We start from the raw sequence: 12664 nt of genomic DNA, 5'->3' as shown, positions 1-12664 counted from the left end.
CCAATTGATAACAATGGTCTCATAAAGGTGCTTTATATAGTAAGGTAAAGACTCTATAATAGTTAGAGAGAAATCCCCCAAATCAGACATTTGGCTGTGACCATAGTTCTCCTGTTTGTTCTTATTTTCTTACATTGATTATACAAACTCGTATCACCCATTAAAAGATTATAATTGGACCCTCACCTGTTTCTATCTCTCCTGGGCAGCTGGGAGTGTTGTGTTTGGATTCCCTTCCTTCCCTGCCTCCCTGCATTTTTGGAGGTATTTGATAACCTTTTGGACAATAATGGAGTCGTTCTCTTTTCTTACATGATCCCAATGCAAAGTGTGACTTGCTCAGAAGCAGAGGTTGCACCAAAGTTTTCAATGAACCCAAGAAGACATATGAGAGAGCCAAACAAAATAAGATGCACCTGCTCCAACTTTAATGTGGTTTCATCCAAATTATGCTTTTAGGTTTAAGGGTGTTTTACTTTAGCTAGAAGGCTGCGATCTCCCTGCTGAAGAGATTCTCATTACAGGTTTTTTTTTTATTTATATCCAAGCACTCTTTATACACATCGCTGCCTCGGGCGGAAATTAAATAAATGTCACTGATACCACAGAGAAACATTAGTCTCTTGTGCTGCTGAAGCAGAGCAAGGAGCTTTAAATGTATCAGTTAGGGGCAAATTCGTTTTTAATCAGAGGTTTGCCCAACTTGTTCAAAGCTTGTTTAAGATAAGACAGAAAAAACTAAGATTATAACAAATGTGTTCACTGCTTTCTCAGTAGGTTAAGATAATAGTTCCTTAGGGTTTAAATGTTCTTTTTTTCCCTCACTAAATAAATAGCTCTTTATTCAGTTCAGGGCTGAGTAATTTTCCTTCGAAAATTTAAAATATTTTCCTGGAAAACAGATACAATATCATATATACAATAATCAATCACATTTAAAAACAAACTTTAATAACAGAGTTTCTTAATTTCAGTTTTACTCCAAAATTGTAAACTCCAAAATTATGATGTAGAAGTCAATTTTAAAAAAATTACATTACTAACTAACCCCACTTTAGACTTTATGGAATCTTGAAATTCCATGAGTTTAAATATTTTGGTCCAACTGTGTTAAAGTTACTACAAACTTAAATTAGATGTAAAAATAACTTTTCCAAAACGGATTTTAAAACTGAACGTGAAACAATTTTTTAAACTGCATTAAAATAAAAACAAAATTCACAAAGAAATATTGATCATCATCAACATCAATAAGCCCCACAAAGTTCGTGCAAAGTTAATTGTTTACATTTTGTAATGAAATATACTATGGGTTCCACATTTACCACTCAGAAAACGTTATATGACTATGAAAAGAGACAGTATTACTAGATGTCAAATTTGGATAATAAAGAAGAAAAATACTTGTAATATGTCAATCCTTCTTATACCTCAAAGTGTTCACATTTGTTTAATGGTATTGTGACTTTTTTAATGTTTCATGGCAGTAGATTGTCTCAATGAGGAAAAAATAGACATCCTGTTGCAATAATGTATATCATCTTTACTGCTGCACCGTGTACTTCCTGCTGTCATGCTTGTTTTTTTACCCCTCGCTCTTCTCTGCAGGACGTAGTGTTACAGGGACACTGGAGTGGTTGCTAAGGTGCAGAAACTGCTCAGCAACTGCCTCCAGTGCTGACTAAACATTCTGATGTCACTTCCCTGACAATCGGCTTAGCAACCAGTTAGAGCACTGGGTAATGGCTTTGCACCAGCGTGCCTGATGTGTTGTCCATATGCCTTTGTCGTGACATACGGTCGGAGAAACACACACTCAAAAATGGACTCAAGTATGTGGTGTGCTTTAAAAAAATGTTTAACCAGTGAGATTGTTAGGCAGCTACATAGCTGATGATATGTGTTATTTCCCTAAGGTTCCTAACAGTAATGGCTCCTCTAAGAAAACATTAATTCTCTTGCCATGAAAAGGTGGTCCTGAAACCTGAAATCTTAAGCAAAGGCAAAGGTTAAACTGGATCATTTCTTCAGCAGGGAGAGAAAATATGAGTTTGCAGAAGGGTGAGCAAATATTCTCATTGTAAAAGGCATTCCATTTCAATTTGTGACTGGTACATACATCCCTTTGTTAACCTTTAAGCAACAAAGACATTGTCCCTATACAGCAACCTTTATCTCTGACAGATATTTTAAAAATATTTATATATAATGAATTGTGTTTTAAGTAATTTTATGTAAAAAGGAGATAAAGTGATTTCCTTCAACTGAACTGTTTTATGACAATTTAGAATGAAGTATCTGTTTCAAGGCTTCTGCAGCATGCTTACTACTTTAAGGCTGTTAACCATAACTTGACTGCAAAACATCAGATGCAGTGATTAAAAGTTGAAAATTGCAATAAAAATCTGAGACAAACAACCAATAGATTTTTCAGTTATCTGTGCCACAACAAAGGGCCAATTACTGTACAAAACTATAAAAAGCTGAAATAAAAATATGAAATAATAATATTTTTACAATTTTTACCTTTTTAGTTTCAAATAGTTGTACAGCACTTTGTTTGAAAGCGCTTTATAAATAAAGTTATTATTATTATTATTATTATTAATTTAAAACATCACTACAGCAGATATAAATATACAGCCGGAGTATAGTCCATCTTCAAACCACTGTAGTTTAACCATAACAAACCCAAAGCTGCTCAATTGATTCAAGTCATATATGAATCAAATGAGCTAAAAAAAACCACTTCACGACACACACACACATGCACACAGAGTAGACTATCTGTCCAAATATCTTTGGTCTATTTCTGTCCCCTGGCAGGTTATTTTAGGCCACTGCAGTTGCTAAGCAACCAGACTGCAAAACAGGCGGCAGAGGAGGATCCCATCAGCAGCAGACAGCTTGTCCTCTTTCTTTCGTCCCCATCTCCACATCCTCCTCTCTGTCTCGCTGTCCTTTTATTCCTGTGCTCGATTCCTAGATCTCCCTCTACATCTGCCTACTTCCTCTCTTTTACTCTGAATCTGCTCCTCACCCATTCATTGGATGATTAAGCCGTCAAAAGAAAGAGATCCACTTACGCTCAAACAGTGTTTCTGCAGATTACATTCTTACACATTCAGTTCATTCATATCAATATTTACACTTGCCTGCTGGCACACACTGATGTTCACAAATTCACACCACAATGGACTGAAATTTACAACAAAAAAGGTGGCCAATATAAAATAATACATTACCAAGATTATTATTAAACTAAACCAGATGTGGTTAAACCCAAAGTTTTTAAATCACCACCAGCTGCTTTGCTGATCCTTCAGAGAGGAATAGGACCAACTGCAGAGCAAGACAGTGAAGCAGCCCACAGCATGAATGACTAACTGAGAGATACGGAGCTAGCCCCCTTAAAATGAAACTGAAAAAAAAAATATGGTAACTGAAATAAATGTACTGAAAAATCTTGTGCTGGAAGTGGGGGAAAAAATGATAGTGAAAAACAATTACAACTGTAACTGACATATAAGCTGTACATTGTATTTTTTGTTTTTGCTTATAGTTTATTTATTTTTTTTAGTTTCAATCCATTTTTTTCAGTTTCAATTTGCTGGCACTGTTTTGGTGTCTGGGTGCGCGCTTGAGGGGCAGGGATTCTGACCAGCATGCATTGTATACATCATAGAGACCACTAGTACTTGTTTCTTTCAATGGCTGCTTCAATTTCAGGTGGAGCCTCTAAACCGCAGGTAAGTCATCATTTTCCTTCATCTTTCCTTGCTATTCCACTGGACTGGACATAAGTTTAGTTTTCTTAGCTACATCTGGTGAAGTTGTGGTAAAATGCTAACATTAGCCTATTTGTTGTAGCAAGCTAGCCTGCAGTTAATATCTGCTAAATTTAGGGATACCGGTGTCTCTTTAGGAGTTGGAGGCCAGTGATGTAGTAGCGGCACAAGATCCCATCAACAGGTTAGCACAAAGTGTTCTGCACACCTCATACCGCAGTGCAGCAAAAGCAGCCTCATGAGCGCTGGGAAGGACAAGCCCAGACCCCAGGAGATGGCTAAGTTAGTAATTGCATGGGAAAATTATACTTTTAATCATTTTGATTTGTAAAAATTTTAAAAATTAAAAAAAAAATCTGCATTTCTGTTATCTATGTTTCTCACATATAGGTCATTTCCACAATTTTTTTAAACCAAAAAGTGTGTGTGTGTGTGTGTTTGTGTGTAATGTAGACACTAAAGTTGTCGTGCCAGAATTGGTTCTTTAGATACAAGGGGGGAGCGAGCGAGTCAGACACCAAGGGCACAAAGATGAAGCAGGTCTGATCAACAACAGTTTATTCCCCGAGGCGGACAGTAGAAATAAAACAACCAAAATACTAAGAAAAAAGTATACAATAAAATGTTCTCCATATGCTAAAATTCCCACGGAGACTAGATAAAACAATTCTAAAACCCATAAAAATATTTTTTTTTACATGCACTAAAATCCCCTGATGTAATTGTCCCGCAACCCCAGATGAATGTTCATTATGGGTCCACCAGCAGGCCAGAAATTTTTTCTCCAGAGCGGGGTCCACGCCAGCCTCGTCCCAGACAGACGAGAAGGAGTCTCCTGTCCCCCACCTGAGCCCATCACATCCCAGCCCAGCTCGCATTCTGCACTGGAGTCCGTCATGGCCTTCTTGTGTTCCTCTGCATGTCTGGAGCCTCTCTCTTGTGCTCAGCTAGCCTGCTTTTAATAGGTCTTTAAACAGCTGAAAGGCCACCTCTGGATACACCCATACCTCAGCAGGTGATCCCTATCAGCTAATTGTTCCATGTCAGCCAATCCACAGTGGATTAAAAAAAAAAAAAGTCAAATAAAACACTAAAAACCATGCAATACAAACATTAGAATAAAATCATGAAATTAAAACTACACTCGCAAATAAACACTAAATTCAAAATTAAACCAATATAAAAGATAAATACAAAGTTCTACTGTGTGACATCTGTGTGTGCTTCAAAGCAATTACTATAGAAAAGATGTGTAATTTTTTCTTTTCATTTTTCAGAACTCCGTCTTGGGCCCGCCTCAGAAGACGGATAAACCAAGCATTTCATGAACACTGTGATGGAGACCTTTGCTTTGTGTATTGTTAGAAGTACTCAGATAATCCCAGAAGGCTCTAGACTTTTACCTAAAGATATTATATTCAGTCCTGAAGAAAGTTAAATATTTAAATATATATTATGCTCTCTCTGGTATTAATGACTCCGGATTACTTTATGATAAATAACACACTATTGGCAAAAACAGTAAAAGAATTCCAGATCAGAAGCTTTTAGTTCAAAATACATGATATATGGTGACACAGTTACATGGGTGATTAATCCTTTTGACTTTTTGTCTTTAACTTTATCTACAAACAGCTGCAGCTTTTACTGACAGCACATCATGTGGTACTATAACCGTTGTACTCTTTTGATCAGTTTTGGAGTTGCTACAAAGAATGAAGATATAGGATGATTTGTCTGTTGCCACTGGGTGATGCTGAGGTCTCAATCTAAGGGCAGCTTCTGTAATCACAAAGAGAACAGAATCATCACAAACTGAAAAAGTTTATCTCTAAAATCTGAAATAAAGCTGATCCTTCTCTGTTCTCACACACTCAGGATCCCAAGTTCTTCTCTTACATTTGTTTTTAAACATTTTTTTTTTTACATTTTCTAAAAACAAATCCTAGGTTGCATCAGTGTGACCAGCCATTCGAGTAAAAAAAAAAAAAGTCTTAGCAACTCTGAAAGTCTCTGTGTGGCCAACAGCAGACAACATTATACCCATATCATGGCCTAAACCAATCATGAAGGTACTGCTTAAGCTGGGCATACTGTGTGCGATTTTTTCTGTTGTTTTATTCAGCTCCTGCTCAAACTGTGCGATTGAATCGCAGGAGTTAGAAGTTCATAGGTCATGATGCATGGTCTCACACTATACGGCCCAATGCTCTGATGCGACCTGCATCCATAACATAAACCTGATAACACAAAATCTGTCTCTCGCTCTCCCTCTCTCTCCCTCTCAGTCTTTCACTTGCACAGACACACACACCACCATCAACTTTGCTAAATTGCTAATGTAAAAACATTGACCAGGCAGCTGCAATTGAGCAGCAATGTCCATCCAACTGTTTTCATGGTTGTTGTGGTCGTGATAATTTTATGAGGTCACATCGAAAAGCCTCGGATGAGCTTGCCAAAGTTATACAAGCTGGGCATCCATCACTTGTGCCCAGATCACACCCTGCACTGCGGCGCTATTCTGACTTTTTCACTTCCATTTCTGTGTTTGCGCGTGCACAGTGTGAGAGGTTGTGTTGATACTCTCACAAGGGGTGACAGGATTTCAAACAGGTTTGATTTTCTTGCAACCATAAGATTGATGATCGGGAGCTGGTCGTGCAAAAAGGGGAATAATAATCCAATAGCGCACAGCGACATCTGCACATTCCGCCAATGTGCTAATGTTCTGCCAAATCCTAGGTCGCACCGGTCGAACTCTGAAAGTCTCTGTGTGGTCAACAACAGACACACATTATGCCCAGACACACATTATGGTCTAAACCAATCAGAGATAGTCAAGGGCGTAGCCTCTCAGATGCCCATGCCCAAGGTAAGATGTTCAGATACTAAGATGTTAAGTTCGAAGCCTTTGAGGCACTTGTAATTTTGACTTTCTTTTTATTTTATATATCTTGAGATATTTTAATTTTAAATTTCAGCTCAGTGAAGCACTTTAAGCACAAGAACTTTTTTAGAAATGTATTTTTCGGACTATAAGGTGCACTTAAAATCCTTTAATTTTCTCAAAAGTGTGCTCTATGTATGAATTCTGGTTGTGCTTACTGACCGCGAATTGATTTTATGTGGTACATGGCTCTCAAAAATCTGCCAAAATGTTTTGATGGATTGTTGGAGCATTACGGCTACCATAGTCAGGAGCTTCGCAGAGTAATACGTTCCATGCTTCAACATAATATTACCGTATTGTGTGTCTATATGGGTTCACGAGTGACGGGAGAAGGGACCCGAAGATCGACAGACGGATTGGTGCTGGGGCTGCAGTGATGTGGACGCTGTACCAGCCCGTTGTGGTGAAGAGAGAGCTGAGTGTAAAAACAACGCTCAATTTACTGGTTAATCTCCCTCACCTATAGTCATGAGCTGTGGGTGGTGACCGAAAGAACGAGATCATGGATACAAGCGGCGGAAATGAGCTTCCTCTGAAGGGTGGCTGGACTCTCCCTGAGAGACAGGGTGAGAAGTTCAGCCATCCGGGAGGGGCTCAGAGTAGAGCCACTGCTCTTCCACATCGAAAGGAGCCAGTTGAGGTTGTTGAGGCATCTGACAAGGATGCCTCATGGCCGCCTCCTGGGTGAGGTGTTCCAGGCATTTTTCACTGGGAGGAGGCCCCAGGGCAGACCCAGGACACGCTGGAGAGATATCTCTTGGCTGGCCTGGGAACGCCTTGGTGTTCCCCTGGACAAGCTGGAGGAGGTGGCTGGGGAGAGGGAGGTCTGAGCTTCTGTGCTTAGGCTGCTGCCCCCACAACCTGGCCCTGGATAAGCGGACAAAGATCGATGGATGGATAGATGGATGGACGGATATTTAATCCGTAGTTACTGAGGGGTTGCTGAAGTGCCAGCTTTTTTAAAGTTGGTGTTACTGTCCTTACAGATGTGGCAAGAAAACAGAAAACATGCTGCTGTTTGCACATATTTAATAATCAGCTCTGCACAGGAGCTGAAGCAGAGTCCAGCCTGATCCTCTTACAGTATAATACTCGTAATAATAATACAGTAACGGCAGTTAGTGACTGAGCAGCCGGGTGCTTTAATCTTGATTTCTTTAGTCAAATCACCTGCACAGATCAGCTAAATGAACTTTACAAAACAAGTTTTCCCAACAGCCAAGTGCTCATCTTAGCTAGCTAGCTAGCTAAGGACATTAGTTATAGATTAGCTTACAAACACATTTAACTTACCGAAAATCTGGTCCTTCTGTTGGGTAGTCCAGTTTACTGAAGAACACATCAGGCTGTCAGTTTGAAACAGTCGGTAACGTAAACGTTGAACCTCTCAGCATCTGCCATTCCAGAACAGCCACACATACAAGTTTGTCCGTGACTGCAGCCGCTAAGTCGTTATTATTTTCTACAGTCATTGGTCAGCACTATAATGTATACAAATACATTTGGGTCAGAATCGCCGCCCCTCAAGCATGCCCCTGGACGCCAAAACAGTGCCAGCAAATTGAAACTGAAATAAAAGGATTGAGACTGACAAAAATGGATTGAAACTAAAAAAAAAAATGTAAGCGAAAACAAAAAATGTAAAGTTTCAATTAATCATTTTTTACTATCAATTTTTTTTACTTTCAATACAAGATTTTTCAGTATATTTATTGCAGTTACAATATTTCTTTTTAGTTTCATTTTAAGGTGGCATCGTTCTAACCCCGTAGTGAGACAGCTGATTACTGCCCATTATTTATTATCACAAAAAAAGAAAACTTAAGTGCCCATTGACCTCACTAGTGTTGGCTGAACAAACACAATTTTTTTTAGGTAACGCAGTTCTTTATTCAGTAATCACATTACAGTTCGCAATCAGTTATGTTGTTAACTTGTGTTACTCTGCGCTTGAGTCTCCGCTACTGCTTCTGACAGAATCATCCAGCCACAAAATGGACTCAGCAGATTCAGCGGCCTCGACCCCCACTCTCGCCACATTGGTGGCAATGCTGGAGCGTAATGAGCAGATGTTTACCAATATTCGAGGTGAGCTTGCAAACCTCACACAGGCTGTAGCCCAGCGAATACCTCTGGCGGTAAATCCACCCGCCACTGCACCCCCGCAGGAGACAGCAGCTCCAACCGTAAGTGCCACAGCACCAGCTCCTACACCTGTTCTATTAGACAGATTCCTACCTACACCTAGAGCTTTTTCTGGAGAACTTGGCAAATGTGCTGGCTTCCTCACTCAATGTTCTTTCCAGTTTCGTCAGCAGCCACAAGTTTTTTCTAATGATGGTGCTAAAATTACTCCAGGATCGCGCGCTGACTCAAAAATGAACTGATGCTTCGTGATCGAGTGCATGATCGAGTACGTGCGCACCGGAGTTCACATGCACGCTTGGGTTGAATCCATATCAGAAGACCACAAATCAAAACAAACACACTGTGTTGGAAGCAGGACTGCCAGAACTATGCTTAAAATCAGCGCAAAAGACAAAGGGCTGTATCGCGATCGATTGCGCCCAGACGCCAAGAGACGGTACTTGGAAAAAATAGTGTGCATCGGTAATGTGGACCCGTATGAAAAAAGGCAGTGGAGTGGAAAACCAGACAGCCTACCGCCGTTGTCCTATCCCGATATCTTCGTGTACCTTGTCTGTGGAGTCAGCGCATACACGGCGAATCATTTTCGGAATTATAAATTCCTGGAGGCGCACATCTAATTCACAAACGGTTGGGTACAAGATTTGGCCGTTTTTAAACCTCCACGTTGTGAGTACGTTGACCATATGACCAAGATACAGCCAGAGGCTGCCAGCTGTGTGTTGCCATGTAAATAGTTTGCATTTCATGTGTATGTACTTGCTAAGTACATGTGAACAGATCTTGAATAAAAAAAATAAACATACTTTTCTTTTCTGTTTCATATTTCATATGCTGGTTTGCCTGCAATAATGCCAAATAATAAGCTACTCCGTCAACATGACGTGGTTCTGCAGCATCACACATTAGGATGTTTTATCTAATTATCTATGACCTCAGCGCATTCAAAATAACACTAAAAGCCTATTAAGCGAGATATGAATTTATTTAGAACTCACCGGAAAGAAAATGCCGCAAGCAAACCAACAAAAAATTGGGGATGGCAGAGAACTCGATATCCGCTCGTCTGACCGCTGCAATCCAAGCCTGACGTCTTCGTTTAGTAATATCGGATACATGAGATCCCTCCCGTTGCCTCCAGGAGGGGAAACGATGAAAAGAGAGCCCATTTTCCAGCTTCTTGCCTTCCCTATCGTGTGATCTAATGTTGCAACTGACAACACAGCACGTACGAACCATAGCTGACGCTTCCGTGTGCTTTGTTTGGCCTACTGTCATGGCGGGAGGGGGCGTGGCATCACGCTCCAAAGCCCTATTCTCTCTCTGTTCTCATCGACTCTGGAGTGGAGTCGAATTTCACTGACAGCTCGCTCGCCGCTAGAAACACTGCCAAACCCTCTCCGTGTTCATGCACTGTCAGGTCAGCGTCTACCCGGCATTACCCATGTTTCAGAGCCTCTCTCTCTCTCTCTCTTTTGGGTAATCACACAGAGAGAATTTGTTTTTTGCATTCAAGGCACCGCTCACCCTGCTAGTATTAGGCCACTCCTGGCTTGTGCTCCACAACCCGCACATTGACAAAAAGGATAAGAATTCGTTCGGCCAGACGTCTCAACTCCCGGCAGGCTAGGTGGGCTTTGTTCTTTACCTGCTTTGATTTTACTATCACCTACAGGCCAGGATCACGGAATGTGAAGCCGGACCACCTTTCCCGGCAGTTCTCCACCACAGAAGAGGAATCGGACCCCGAGCCCATTCTCCCGCCTGCGTAATTGGGGCCGTGTCATGGGAGATCGAGCCACTCATCCAGGAGGCACAAGAATCTGAGCCAGATCCAGGAACCTGCCCACCCGGCCGCCTCTTCGTTCCTACATCTGTCCGCCCCCAGGTTCTCCAGTGGGCTCACACCGCCTGTTTCTAGTGCCACCCGGGGGTCCTCCACACCATATCCTTCCTCTGACGCTACTTTTGGTGGCCCACTATAACTAAAGATGCCAGGGAATTTTTGTCAGCCTGTTCTACATGGGCTCAGAATAAACTTTCCAACCGTCCTCCGTCGGGCCTTCTTCAGCCTCTCCCCACGTCAGCTCACTCATGGTTGCATATCTCCTTGGATTTCATCACTGGATTACCGCCCTCTACGGGTAATACTACAATTCTAACCATTGTCGACCGTTCCTCCAAAGCAGCTTATTTCGTCACCCTTCCGAAACTTTCCACTGCCTTGGAGACGGCCCGGCACCTCACCACCCACGTGTTCAGGCTCCTTGAACAAGTGGGTGTTCCCTGAGGACATCATTTCGGACAGAGGGCTGCAGTTTACATCACGTGTGTGGAAGGAGTTCTGCTCTGCTCTGGGCGCAAAGGTCAGTCTCTCTTCATCATCTTTCACCCACAGAGCAATGGATAATCTGAGCAAGCTACCCGGGAGCTTGAGCCTCCGCTGCGTCTCTTCCCATAACCAGTCGACCTGGAGTGAACAGCTTCCATGGATTGAGTATGCGCATAACAGCCACACCTCCGCCGCCACTGGAAAGTCTCCTTTTAAAGCATCCCTGAGATACCAACCACCTTTGGTTCCTGCCATCGAAGGTGAGCACTCCGTTCCATCTGTGCAAGCTCACCTCCGCAGGTGCTGCCGTGCCTGGCGTGCGACTCGGGCCACCCTACTCCGGACTAAAGAACGAACAAGGCGCTTGCTGACTGCCATCGGACACCTGGCCCCGGAGTATGCTGTGGGACCACAGGTATGGCTGTCTACTCACTTTGTGGGTTGAATCAAAAAAAACTGTCACACCAGTTCATCGGCCCTTTTGCCATACATGGCATTGTCAACCCCGTGTCTGTTCGCCTCAAGTTACCGCACAACATGCACATTCATAACGTGTCCCAGATCAAGCTCGTGCTCTCCAGCTGTTGTGCCGCTCTGCTTTTCAGTTCTCCACTACCCCTTGTGACAGTTATAGAGTTTTTTTTTAATATGTGTAAAATGGCAGATAGAAGTAAAAAATCACCAAGCAGGCCTTTTCTCTTTTGGTTACTTGACCTATTTAAGATAACCCTTCAGGGAGGAGGAAAATATTTTGGGGGTCTACAGCTTTTGAGGAATGGAGAGGTGAAGATTATTTTTATTTTTAATGCATGAAATAAAAAGAGTGAAATACAAATTGAATCCAGGACAGTAACAACAATACAGTGCTGCTAACAGACAACAATAAGGAAGCATCTGCACAGACAGCAGGCTAACACAAATGTCACAAAGAACTCAGAGTGATGGTGAAGCTGAGTGTATGCCAAGCAGCCAGAGCCTGATAATCAACAGGTGACTACAGCAGTAATGAGCTGTCAGGCTTGTAGCATTTTAGCCTCTACACAGAGTCGTGTGGTAATCACTGTGAAGTACTCTTTCAAGTGGTTGTCAACTTTGTGTTTATAAGTAAACACTAAAAGAGTGTGTGTGTGTCCAAAACACATTGGCAAAACAATTTGTGTCAGTGAATGGGCCTGTCGCCTAAGATTTGCACTGTTAACTGATAACTATCCGACTTTGTATTTCAGGCCATGCTATGGAGTAATTTAATCTACTTACATTTATACAGTGCTTGTCCAGTCTTGCTGCATACTATAAACACTTTAGACTACAAGCCACATTTTAACCACACAGTCAAACAGCACTTTACTCTATACAGTTCAAGCACATTATTTACCTCATATCAATGGCTTTGGACTGCAGGAAGAAGCGGAAGTACCCAAAGGACACTTCAGTGAATAAAAC

The 12664-nt window shown here is 41.7% G+C and overlaps 1 protein-coding gene across 5 annotated transcripts in view; it reads right to left on the bottom strand.

The window, feature by feature from the left end:
* The window catches only part of LOC309689940 (DNA (cytosine-5)-methyltransferase 3A-like), a 104695-nt gene that overhangs the window by 73006 nt on the left and 19025 nt on the right, over positions 1-12664 (bottom strand). The window lies entirely within an intron of this gene.

This window comes from Aulonocara stuartgranti (assembly GCF_965226115.1).
Source record: "Aulonocara stuartgranti genome assembly, chromosome: 15".
Lineage (NCBI taxonomy): Eukaryota > Metazoa > Chordata > Actinopteri > Cichliformes > Cichlidae > Aulonocara > Aulonocara stuartgranti.
Note: the sequence above shows the minus strand (reverse complement) of the source record. Positions and strands in the feature narration are given on the sequence as shown.